General features: G+C 39.7%; 1 protein-coding gene across 1 annotated transcript in view; it reads left to right on the top strand.

The window, feature by feature from the left end:
* The first annotated feature begins 958 nt into the window (after window positions 1–958).
* Window positions 959–13259, top strand: part of large1 (LARGE xylosyl- and glucuronyltransferase 1) — an 80616-nt gene continuing 68315 nt past the window's right edge. Inside the window, exon 1 of the mRNA XM_047575607.1 lies at window positions 959–1737. The gene's annotated coding sequence lies outside the window, so the exon portion shown is untranslated. The remainder of the gene's footprint in view (window positions 1738–13259) is intronic.

The raw sequence follows: 13259 nt of genomic DNA, 5'->3' as shown, positions 1-13259 counted from the left end.
ATTATGTAATTACACTACAGAACTTTATGTCATTACACTAAACTATGACACTACAGGAAACTGTGTAATAACACTTGAGAACACCGCAGTGCACTATGACACTAAAGAACACTATATAATTATATTACACTACACTATTACACTACACAATGACACTATAGAACACTTTACACCACAGATCACTATACTATGACACATTTGAACACACCAATCAAGCTGGCGGTACCTTTGTTGGATGAGGCTGCTTTGGCTCACTATGTAATAGAGAGTATGCCTGTGACATCACAGCAAGCAGAAGTGGTTTGGCCACTGAGTGGCAAAAGTGACAGATGAGCATGGAGATTAGTCACATTAATTTGAATCATAGGCTTTAATACCATCCAAACTGTTAAACTAAATTTTTGAAAAAATGGGGAGAACTGTGCGATTGGCTGTACCAACAGCTTTTTTTTTTAAGTATATATATATACACTTTTTTTTTTTTTTAATTTGCAGAAACTATTGTAGAAACCTGGTGTTGTGGTTCACATTTTGTATCAGGCAATATTTATGTCGTATTTCTAGTATTTATATATATTTGTAGTACAAAACCATCGTTGTGTGCGTGGCCCCGGGCGGAAGTGACGTCAATAACAGCCCCTATTACGCTACAGACGTCTATGGAATTGCTCTGCAGTACGCTACACTGTGACATTATAATGAAAAACTGTTTCAACTTTTAATATCTTTTAACATCTTAAGTTACTAGCATATTACATGTTCTCTGAATCTAATTTGAGGAACAGATTAAACTGTTTTATTAATTTGAGCACGCAAGCTCCGTCCGTCGGTGCTCCGCTAACTTTTGTTTAATACAGTGAAGGTTATCTATCAGACCTGACTCAAACATAGTTTTTTTTGGCCTTAAAAGAGGCAGCTTTGTGTTTCCTTAGATATGGTACCTGCACAAAATTTAATCAATTTAATCAGACACAAGGACCCTAAAGAGGAGGCAACAGGAGATAAGCAGTGTGTCAGTCTAGTGCTGATTCAGGGTGCTGGGGTATTCTGTCCATGAGTCCTTGAAAACGGTCCAAGTCAGACTCCGGTCCGCTGAGATCCACTCCTTTTTACACTCCGTCCCTTCTCTGAATACAGTGCTGTGATTGGATGCTGGCTGCTCGTCAGGAAGAAAGAGCTGCTGTGTTGAGGCCGAAAACTCAGACACCACCACCACCAGGTCCTGGGTGATACTAGATTACTCAAGGGTAACGGAATACAAAGTCTACCGGACCGTCGGATGGCATTTTTAAGTAGCTGAGCTTTATCGGAGCACCGACGGAGCCTGCGTGCTTTAGCCGGCGCAGCTGTCTCTCTCCATCCGACTGTGCGTCGCTGACTGCTGGTCACAGAAATCCAGACCCGCCGTCGTTTTAATGAGACTGAAGAGGCTGTATGGCGACGCAGCTACAAACCTGTCACATATTTAAATATTAACCCAGCCCGGAGGATATATAACGGATCAGCTGTTGTCTCCGGTAGCCGGCGCTGACAGCTGAGACTGCCGGGCAGGATTTATCTGGATAAAGCTCCAACTACATGGGACAAGTAAGCGGCGGGCAACCGTTTGCGTTAGAGGAATTGTTGACACCGACCTAGAGACACCAGTTTCCCTTTGAAATAGCCCCCAGGATCCATTGCCGTGGGATTATTTGAAAAAGCCTTCTTCGTAGCAGCAGTTTGAAGCCTCTGCATCAGGTGAGTGAAATCCGCAGTTATTCACGACAGACTAGCACGTTACCTCACAAGCGTTATTTCTAGTTGATTTAAACTGCTTTTACTCTCGACATATTTTTCGCACGATGTGCGTTTTTCACTTGTTGTGATACTCTTAAAAGTGCTTGTTCACGAAGGCCTTTAAACGTGTTTGTGATAATCCAGGGCGCGGGCAACAGCCCAGAATATTTACAGTCCTGCCGTTAAACCGACAGAAAGCAGGGCAGAACGGTCCTTTAACTCCCCTTGAAGGCTACACTAAATATAGGAGGGGGATTAACGGCACATTCATTCGGTCTGCTCTCCACTTTTTAATGAAGACTGAAGCCGGGGTAAACAGCGCGGGCAGTCTTTGCCTTATTGTCCGCTAATTCTTGTCCCTGTTAAGTTCTCGCGCGTGCTGAGTGTGCTCGCGAATTCATCGACAGTTACACGTAACAGCGCGCGAGCCGAGTCGCAACAGTTGTACACAGAAACATGACGACAGAGGAACACCGGGACCGTTACTATGGCAGCAGCAAATCAACAAGGCTATTACAAGAACCAAGAATGAAGAATAATTTATTGTCATTATGTGTGTACATTGTGGCAGTTTGATGTATTTAACGAATACGTAGGCAACATAAAATATGTGTCAAATAGTATTATTTGTTGCCGGTTTATCATAACTGTTCATAACTGGTTTATCATCAGCTCCATTATGTGTTTCAACCTATACAGAGAAAACAATCCCTCCGACTAGATAGTTCTACAACCAATCAGAAGCAAATTCAACTGAAGTGACTTGTATTACTGTTACTCTTCTGTCCATCGAGTCCAGAGGAATATTTGCAGAACCATAATCAGTTCTCAAAGGAGTGACCCCAGACATTTAATTGCCCATAAAAATGTAGTGGGCGTGTGGCAAGTCACAGTTGAATAATTACTTAAATTCAGCTGTGTCTCCTGAAAAATTCACTTTCTTATAATTAACATATTTAGTGCCCCGATAAACAGCCTGAAATTGTATTTGTTTCGAGCTTAAAGAAAAAGCCCCGTTTGTAAGACTGTGACCTAAATATAGCTATGCATGATTTTCGTTGCACTGTGTGCCCAGAAAATGGTCAAAATATAATATGAACCAAAGAAAGTGCAATATTCCATAAAATAAAATTATTCCATAAAAAACAAACAAACAAAAAACTAAAAGTTTCATCAAGACAAAGTCAAGGTTAATAAATATTCCCATTTCTGTATTACACAACCTGGAGATCACACGTTGCACATGTGATCTCTAGGGGACGACATTTACGATTGAGCCGGATTGGCCAAAGATTGATATCAGGTCATGGGCAAAAAACTTGATCAGGACATCCTTAGTTTTCACCACAAGTTCCCAATGAATTCCAACCATTATTCTGTCTGTACCAGGCTTATCTATACTGAGCCTGGTCAGTAAATCCAACCTGGGAGGATCAGACGTTGAGATTTACACATTTACACCTAATGAGTCAATAACCTTCAGACAATCGCAAGACAGTCAATAGCTCAGTCTATCCCTGAATACACAGTGTATCAGTGTTATGCCTGTTTGTCTTCATTAATGAGAGTGGAGGCCGACTCTCAAGGGGATGTATGGTGGAACAGCAAACAAGCCTGTTCTGTCCACTGCTTCATTGATTTCCTTGCTCAGGCCCGGGGGCATTAAACAGCCACATTTCAGGTGATGCTCTCATCACGATGTAATCACTAGAGATGTTCTGGAAGTTAATGCCCCTCTACTTCAAATAAGCTCAGACTCTGAAACTGCTGCTCTATGACTGATGATGCTAATAGAAGAATATAATGGCATGTGCAAACAAGCAGCCTGCTGGACTTAAATGGGATATTAGTAGTGAATTATATTTAATTACTTACTCGTTGCTTAATTTATTTGCTACAAGTAACAAACATATTTAATACTAGTATAGTAAGACTGGCATTATTATGATACTATTTTCTGTTTGTTATGATAGACAGGGCCACCATAGTTTAGGCAATACCACTGTATCAGTGGTAAATTTTAAAAAGTTCATTTTCTTTTGGTCAACTTGTTGATTAATCATTTCATTCTTTCATTCATTTCATCACTGATTCTTACCCCATTTCTTATCATGTTGTGTAAACAGTATTTTGGGGGTCTAATTATTCTGGGAAGGGTAGGTTAAAATGAGACTTATTTAGATTCTGACGTAAATTTTTCAAGAAATCCTTTGAAATGACTTAAAATGGGTTGAATACAGAGTAAAGAACTTCCATGTAAAGGTGACTGATATTTGTTGGCCAGATGTCTGCTCACATTTTGGTGGAAGGCTTTATTCTATTGAGACGAAATACAGCCTAATGTCACACTGTGTGGTGTTTCCCAGATGCACAGATGCAGCAGGGCGACTGTTCACTACCACGAAGAGATCCTGCTGAAGTAAACTCTGACATTCAGACTGAATGGAATGGCCCCTTTCTTTTCCCTCCTCATTCTGCAGTGGTTGGTCATATAGGACTGAATCAGAAGTTGGTTACGAGGCTGGTTTCATGTCCACTTACCACCAACATGCTTCTGTCTCATGCAATAGAAGGTTAGCTGTCCATCATCCTAGAGCATGTTCAGTTTAGGTTGAAACCACATCAAAAAGGTGGTAACTCAACTCTATGGTCATTTTGGAGTATGTAGTTTGTGGTGCTGTTAAACTGTATTGAATTAAGTACATGTGTTTCTGTTATTTAGCCTGGCTAATTGGCTACAGTGGGGTTGTCAAAATACAAGAAACAGCACAATACAATTAAGTAGTACTACAAACAACAGCATCCTAACCATTTCTTGTTCAACAGCTCTGTTGTTCTTTTTAACAATGAATGATATGTATGACCTTCATGAAGACAAGATTTAGTGTTGTATGTTTGCATTTGAATGCATTTATTTTCTCTGGTGTCTGTAATAATGTGGCAGGTGAGTGTGTTTTTGATAATCCCATTTTAGAGCCAATATAACGTACATTTCAGGCATCTATTTCTAATAGCTAATTATTCATGTCATTAAATAGTAACATTATAATGGTAAACTTATATATTCCTCAACTCTAGAAAAAACTAAAATCTCAAATTTTTGCCTCTGTGAAGGTTCTCAGTCATCCAGGGTACGGTATCTCAAAAAAACTTTTGCCACCCATCCAAGTAGCTTCTTCAGTTCTTAACCGCTGGTGGGGTTTGATGTAGGGCATATATAGCTGGTGCACACCTCAATCTCACATGAGTAGGGACCAGTAGGGACCACACTTTCCTATAATTGAAGAAATCTGTTTCAATCCTGTTTTCCATTGCCGCTGATTGGTACTCTAATGACCCATTTAATGTCCACAGACTCCAGAGACTCCAGTCAAGGTGTGAACAGCACTGAAACTTTTTGGGTGCAGATGTCAAGATGTTTTTTTTTTTTCCTTGTCTTATTTTTCATTCCCAATAACATAAGCTGTGGTTTTCTTTGTGAGCCTTTCTTTGGTCTGCGTGGATTCAGCCTAGTTACCATAGCTAACCCTGAACTATTTCATGGTGGTCTGTCTGGGCTTATTTTGTTTAACAGCCTGTGACACTTGAATGTGAGCCAGATCCTCAAAGCCTTCTAATTTTCTTGTTTTCAGTGATCATAAACATGTTTTTCTAGTGCTTTGATTTTGAGTTGACCATTTATGACTATTGACTATTTACATTCAAACTACCTTGAAACCCACCTGTATAATTATTATGATATAATAATCGAAGGTTGGGTTTCGTTATATGCAAGATACTGTTTGAACTTGATGTGCCAGCCTTTCATTACTGGCATGCACACACGAACCTTAGTACAAGACGCACAGAGTAGCTTGCATAGACAGTATGAAGTTGGATGGTGGACCAGCCACTCAAAAGTGAAGTCAAAGCAAGTAGAGCTCCCCCTGGTGACTGGCTGTAGTATAGGTCATAAGCTCCACCCCCTCTATGTTAGTGGATAAGACATTGGCTGAATACAGGTCACATTTTTTTTCAAGGGTGATTTCAGTAATTTTAGGTAGTTGATATAATGCCGATGTATGTTCAAGTGCCAATTTTTTGCTTTATAGTGTCAGTTAGGCCAATGCAAAGGATAGGGGACAAGTTGTCCATATTTATACAGTTTATAGTAGCTACACATGCTGCAGTTATAGACAAAGTTGCAAAGTTGTGCAAATGTTGTAGGATAGCAAGTTAGTCTGAAGTCACTACTACTAATCTTTTTGTTTGTTTGTTTGTTTATAGTTTATACCAATGTTTTCATCAGTGTATCAGTGGTGACCAGCCATAGTCTTCAGCCTTTTCATTCACTGCATTTCGTCAAATAAACACAGAGAATGCCTCTTTTAAGCAGGCACTTTTAGAGTAGCAGTGCTCTAGTTGAGGTAGTTATTGAGGGAGGTTATATTTGGGAAATGCTCAGGGAGGGACAGATGAGCAAAGAGAAGAGGAGAGGCATGTAGACCCAAAGTCATTGGGCCAGTGGACCGTCAAATAAATTCATAAAGTTTTAAATGGCTCTCTTTGTGTGCTTTGTCCCACTGGATAAGTCAAGAACTGAATTTGTTTCCTGTTCTGACACACCTGACTGGAGGTGTATGCAGGACACCGCACACTCTCAAAAGGAACAAAGGGACAAGGGACTATAAAAGTCAACCCATGAAAGACTAATGGAAAAATTAGCAGTATATTTATTAATGAAAACCACAGTAAATGACATTGCATGATTCACATAACTTCCATTTCATTTTATTTGCATTTCATTATTTGCATTGCATCAGTGACAGTCAAACCAGTCTCTAGGCACTAGAACCTTTCCAGAACCTGAACCCCGCTGAGGAAACCCATAAAATGACTTTTCACTTTTCTTTCACACCAAACCAGGATTAGCTTTCCAACACAAAACCTCATAAAAATTGGGGATGCTTAAAAAAAAACAAGTACTTTTTGTTTATTGGTTATAAAAGTCATACAAAATATCTAATCATATCAGTGTTTGGTGTGTTTGACTTTAAAAAGCTAAATTCTCCTTGTTAGTAGCCATAGTTTTGAAGGTAATCGGCGGGTAGGTTGATCGGGGGTTCTCTTTGTGAGAGGCACATCAACTATTGCAGGAGTCCTTTTTCTTGGAGCTTCTGGCTAGAAATCTGGGATACTCGTGTGTTTATTTTAATAACAGTAATCAATATAACAACTCAACAATTATTTTGAACATCGGAACACTTCTTCTTCATGCCACAATTGTTGTTTGTTCTTCAGAGGGTTCACGTGACATATTTTCCCGTGTGTTGTCTCTGTCCGCTGCTGGGAGTGTGCTTACGTGTCTGTTTGGGTGTGTGTGTATGTGCCTATGTGTGCAGGCATGTGTCTTTGTGTCCGCAGTTGTATATACAGTCAGTAGTGTCTACACATCTGGGCAGAACTCTAAAATACCAGGCTGTTATTTCGTTTTTGTACTTTAAATTCTTTAAATGTACTTTACTTCTGCTGTGATCTTGTGCTAAATCAAAAATAAAATGAAAACAAATCAACGTGACCTTCAGGGAGGCACAGGGGTGCTAAACACCGCTGTGTACTGTAGTAGTAGTTGTTATCAGAATCACACATCGCAGTTGTAACTCACCATATTAAATTGGTTGTTTACCACTGAACGGTGCCACTGACTGTGAATCCTCCCTTATAGATGTAATGTGCAAATATTGATGCATTTAGCAGCATTATGTACAGTACATTGCTCAGCGCCTCATAAGATCTTTCATTGGCATATCTACATAACAGCACAATAACAGAGGCTGGGATATTGCATAGACTTTTTTCTGCCTGAATTAGATTTTTACATAGCACATCCTCTGAAGGTTTGTCATTCTGTAATTAAGCAAGTGTATTGTTAAAAATGAATAGTTTGTTTTGACGCTGACCACAATACCTTTTTTCCTGAAACCTTACATCATCAAGTCAGTAGTTATCTTAAAGGGTAACTAGGTACCACAGGTAATATATCAAGTATTCATATAACACAGTCTACATTTGATTGTAAATGTAAATGGTTGTTCAGTATTTATATGTAATTTGTTCCATTCATTTTTCAAAACATTAAATTTTGACTTTGCTCTGCTGCCTCAAAGGCCATAACGGAGCTGTCACACCAAATGTAATTGTGGAAATTGGGTAGTTGCTACTCTTGTTTCTCAGGCACATATATGTGAAGATATGCTGGTCATTACCTTCATGTACCTGGCGGATACTAATGTGTTTTTCATACTAGAAAAGAAAGTCTTGTGTAACAAAGTGACATTTTGGACAGTTTCTTTTCACCTTAAGTGTCTTTCCCAGACCCAGGGTTACTCTGGCATGAAGGATTTCATTGCCAAAGGCATGTGCTATTGATTTCTGCAGAGAAGGCTTGATATTGACCCAGCCAGACACCTAGAGAAAACCACCATGCCCAGCTGACACCCAGCTGCAGGCCTCCACAGCTTCCTGCCTATTTCTGATGGGCTTGTTCCACTATTTAAGTTTGCAATTCCACTGCTATACCACGGACACAGTGATACATTTTTATATTCTGTTTAGCTCACAGTGTTGGTGAATGCAACTATTGTCTGCTGTAAAAATCCCAAAACCTTTTTAGTTCTGACAGAGCGACATTCTCAAGGAGTCTTCAGTGAACCATGGCAACACCAGACGCTGAATTTAACAGTGAGAATAAAACAGAATAGTTTATGCCATGTGCTGTTACAGTAGGAAAACAACAACAGAAGATCATGTTGCTCTGAAAGCTTTTTCCAGATCACTGGACCCGCAGTGCTCATCTATTAAAGGCAGTGATATCATTAAGAGCTCATTAAGGTTCAAATGAACTCATTTATACAACATGTCATCTGATCACATCTGTAAGAACGGTATGTATCTTGTCTTGACCTCCTTGTTGATACATTTCTCTGCCTCCTGGTTCTGTTACCAATAATTATTTTTGATGTTTATGTAGCAAAGACACAGTAAATCTTACAAATGGACAAATGATGAGAATGAGGCCAGGATGGGCACAGATCAAGGACCACCATACGAATCCTATTAACATTCCCTTATGGGGAGAATGGAGGATCAATAGTGTTTACCAGTGGACGTCCTGCAGGTGCAATGATTTGTGGTCTAGAGAAGAGTCCAGTTAGATGTTCTGACAGCTGAGCCATGTAATGTACTCCTGAGGCAATTCCTCTTTAGTGACGGCCCTGCTGGATTCTCATACTTCGACTGCTTGAACCCACTTACAAAGATTCTGTGGTTTTAAGATCTTGGCCAGGTTGTGTAAGCCGTGGTTATGTGTTGTTATTTTCTGTTCAGGGGAAATCAGATGGATCCATAGGAATCTTTAGTTGTTTTTTTACATTTTCATATTATTTTGCTCCACACTGCTGCGCCTGTCCAGACTAGAAAAATGAGACCAAGGCTGTATGAAATAAAGCATTAAATTCCCACATAGTCCTTGCATTTTATTCATATTCTGTTGAGAATGAAACCCCTACGGATCAGGATCCTGTTCTTCATAGGCCTTAATGCCAGTGCTCATAGAAGTGTGACCCTCCACTCTGACAGTCCTCAGCTTCCATGGGGAAGACATTGATGACACCATTTCTGTTTTTAGTCTGGTGCCCTACTTAACTCCCTATAGTATGTGTTTTGAGGAGTACATGCACATCACCACATTTTAACCTTTTATTGAAGTACTTGCAGCTGACATGATGAACAAAATAGTTTAAAGACATTTTGTTGCATGATTATTTCCAGTAGTGATTCCACACATTTCGACAAACTGAGAACCTTATGTAGAACAAGGAATAAGAGAGAATTGTTCCTCGATGTAATTGGTGTTTTATTTAAAAAAAAAAAAAAGCAGAATGCCTAAGTTGTGCATGAAATGAATTGTTCTGTTAAAGTCCAAATGCAGGATTTCCCATACAATACGTATCCTAACGAAGCCTGCCAGGGTCTCATTTACTCTGCTTTGGTCTCATAACGAATCAGAAATATTTTTGGAACTTTCAAACAAGATTGTGGTTTTATCATTTTACCTATTGCGCCCAATAGCTTCTCTCCCTCCCTTTCTCAAAGCCGCCTCCCCCCAGACCCTCCACATACACCGACTGCTCACCTTAGTGTGGTTCAAGGACACAGATTGAAATAGGAGACCATACCCCACCCACACAAAAACAAGAAGGCACAACAAAAGTCTCTAAAAAAACCACTCTGAAATCTCTTTTTGGACAAGGACCAGTTTCCACCTCTGGAATGTCACACCAACAGGAGCCCAAGGCCAAATGCAGGCAGAGCCAGAGGAAGACATCCCAGCCATCCGTGGCCTGGATCTCACAGCCTGGGATGAAATTTACCGTAGTCAACTTAAGCAGCACTGAACTGACCTCTACTCAGCTCTCTGTACATAGGCAAAATTATTTTTAATGAAAAGTTTTTCTTTTCAACACCTTATTATTAATACTTTAACTACTAAAAACACTGTTTTTCATTCACCAAATATTCAGTACAAACATACTGGAAATCGACATGGGATCAGTGAAAAGCATTATCTGAACTTGAATGCCACAGGTAAATTGTAGTTAAAGTTGCTGACAAACGGATAGATAACATTAACAATGAAGTACTCAGACAACTGAAATGTGACCCAACCATGGTACATCTAAAGGAGCTTAGAGTATTTCTGGAAGAAGCTTTTCTTGATGATTTACTAAATGAAATTTTACCAAAAATGCACTGGCATAGAAAAATTAACAGGTGTTTTACTGTCACAATGAAGGGATTCCTGAATGGCTATAAACACTTTGCAGCTCTGTTGAGACTATCTTCTGGTTAGCTGTAGGATCTTACCTGCTGTTACTTCAGGAGTGGTGAATATTATTGGTCTCAGTGTTTCTCTAACTGCCTTCTTGATATTCTACAACAAGTCATAGTGGTAAATAACTTCTTGATCAGTAGCACCACAGTAAGTAAGGATGATGAGCATTCTGAATGAGGAACATGCACATCTAACTTTAAGATAGGAAAAGTTCATGTCCCACCCATAGACCGTATATAAATACTGACCACACGTCCCGCTTTCTTGCATTGGTCAAACTGATGCTACAATTCTTCCAGAGTCTGAGAGTGGAGCCATGTGGAGCTGGCCACACTTCCTTCAGACCCAGTTATGTTTAATTAATACTGTGCTCTACCTTCACCAGTTACTTATTTGTTTTTTTGTTTTGTTTTTTTTCCCCCATACTGTCACAAGCCTACGGGACCATTTTATGGAACGGTTGGTGTCACATCCTGTTTTTATAGGGTCAAATAACGAACTGAAATTAAACCAGACACATCAGAAAAATGGAAACTTAAACATACAATATATTCAGTATTACTAACTACCTAAAATGACAGAAACTCCTTATGATCCTTAAATTCTGTATTCCAGTGTTTTGGTTTGGCCCATTAAAATATAAACAAACATTATATTCATTTCATTTATTTATTTATTTATTTTTTGCTGGAATCTGATTGGCCTTCTCGCATTTTTAATGTAGCTGGGAACACAGATCCAGCAATTAATATAGTACCTTACACTGCAGTTTTATAGACAGGAATGATTACATGAAACCTGAGTTGTAACACAGTGGGAACAGCTGCCAGGTAGACCTCCTCAGCATGCTAATCTGATCTCCATGAAAGGCAGCTTTCGTTTTACCGTTTTACTCTACAGCCTGTTGCTGAGGATTTTTGAGCATTCATGTCAGAATACATGTAGATGAGTCTGAAGCCCCAATGACATCCATACCCTACAGCCTTGTATAGAAATGCATACATCCTACTATAACCAAGTGCTATTGAGTGCAGTGGCATGAAAGCAAAGCAAACTCCCACTGCTCAGTCTATCTTCTTTCCTCTCTGGTGCATAGGAAGGATTCATTTAGTCCACAGCAGAGTCCATGCCCTAGTCATATTAGCCTACTACTCTGCTAGCCTTCACAGAATGGAGACTGCATTTTTGATGGTGCTCGATAGGTTTTTCCTCACCTGTGGTTCTGTTCAACTCAGAAAGCCAATGAAAAGCTGGGGTTTTTCTCTTTCTCTCTTATCTACTCATATAAGTGCATAGAGAGGAAAGTTGAGGGCACATCATCTTATTATCATTAATTAACATGTTATTCACAAGTAGATAAGGCTAACATATAGATACGTGGTTCAAGGTGAGCAGCTGCGGACTGCTCTTTGGATTGAACTGTTTCTGTGCTAGGTACATTAGTCAGTTACAGGTCTCTGAGATGTTTTCATTTGAATGTACTGACTATTTTTCACAACATTTCTGTCAGAGTCATTTATTTTCCTTGTGTTCATAAATCCACCGTCATTGAGTGTTTCCCGGCTTCACTGCTGTTGCCTCCTCTACACACAAGAATGCAATCAGACTGTCTCTGCATGTTTCCCCGTGGCCTTTTTTCAGCCAATAAACCACTGCTCTCATAAACATCGCTCATCACTTTTAGCGTCAACATGCAGCAATTTACCATTGAGCGGTGGATATAAAATTCCATTCTCTATTAACTTACTCTTGGTCCACAAGGGCAGGTTTGCCATTGACATCTGTAGCAATAACTATAAATTTAATAGTCTATGGATATCGGACCAGGGAAGATCTGAAAGACTGATTATTGCTCATCTCTCCTTCAAATCATAAATGTTTGAGTCTTAGGGAGAACTGGGGCTGTCGTGAACCAAGTTCAGGTTTACCAAGGAGTCAAATAAAGGCTGATGCCTCCTTCAATAGTGCAGTGGAGTTTTTCTTTATGAGGCCTCTCAAGGGGTCACTACATGAATTTTTAAATCGGAGTAACTGCGGTGGTTGTGTAGTGCTGCTGTTCTCAAAGACTGTTCACTAAAATTATGTGCTGTGCTGATACTGATGAAGAAGAAATCTTTCTTTGTGATACTGGACATAATGTGACTGTAACTATATTAGTAAGATTATGAAAGAGCGTATTTCACTTTGAACAAATTGATTCTTTTTAAACTGGGGTGGCAGCTCTTGTCTTTTTTAATCCTTGTCAGAACTGGCTAGACCCTCAGTGCAGTTGTACCAACACGTGGAAACTCTCTGTCAAAGCATTCGGCTCTCCTGATTTTCACACACTTCCTCCAGCATTATGGAACCTGAAATAACTAATGTAGAGTTCAACAGGGAACAAGGGCCTAGTGGGCATTTAACCTGTCTAGTATAAGCTGTGTGGAGATGCAAGACAGGTCCGAGGGGAAAGCAGAAGAGACAGAAAGGTGGAACAAAGAGGTGTGAATTACAATGAGTTTGGAATGGGTTTGCTATTTCAGCACCATGGATAGTTCCTTGGATGTATAATTAAACTGTGACCTGCTTTCATTGAAGCAGATATAGCAGACTATTTCAGAACCATGGATTT

The sequence above is a fragment of the Mugil cephalus genome, chromosome 22 (assembly GCF_022458985.1).
Source record: "Mugil cephalus isolate CIBA_MC_2020 chromosome 22, CIBA_Mcephalus_1.1, whole genome shotgun sequence".
Classification (NCBI taxonomy): domain Eukaryota; kingdom Metazoa; phylum Chordata; class Actinopteri; order Mugiliformes; family Mugilidae; genus Mugil; species Mugil cephalus.
Note: the sequence above shows the minus strand (reverse complement) of the source record. Positions and strands in the feature narration are given on the sequence as shown.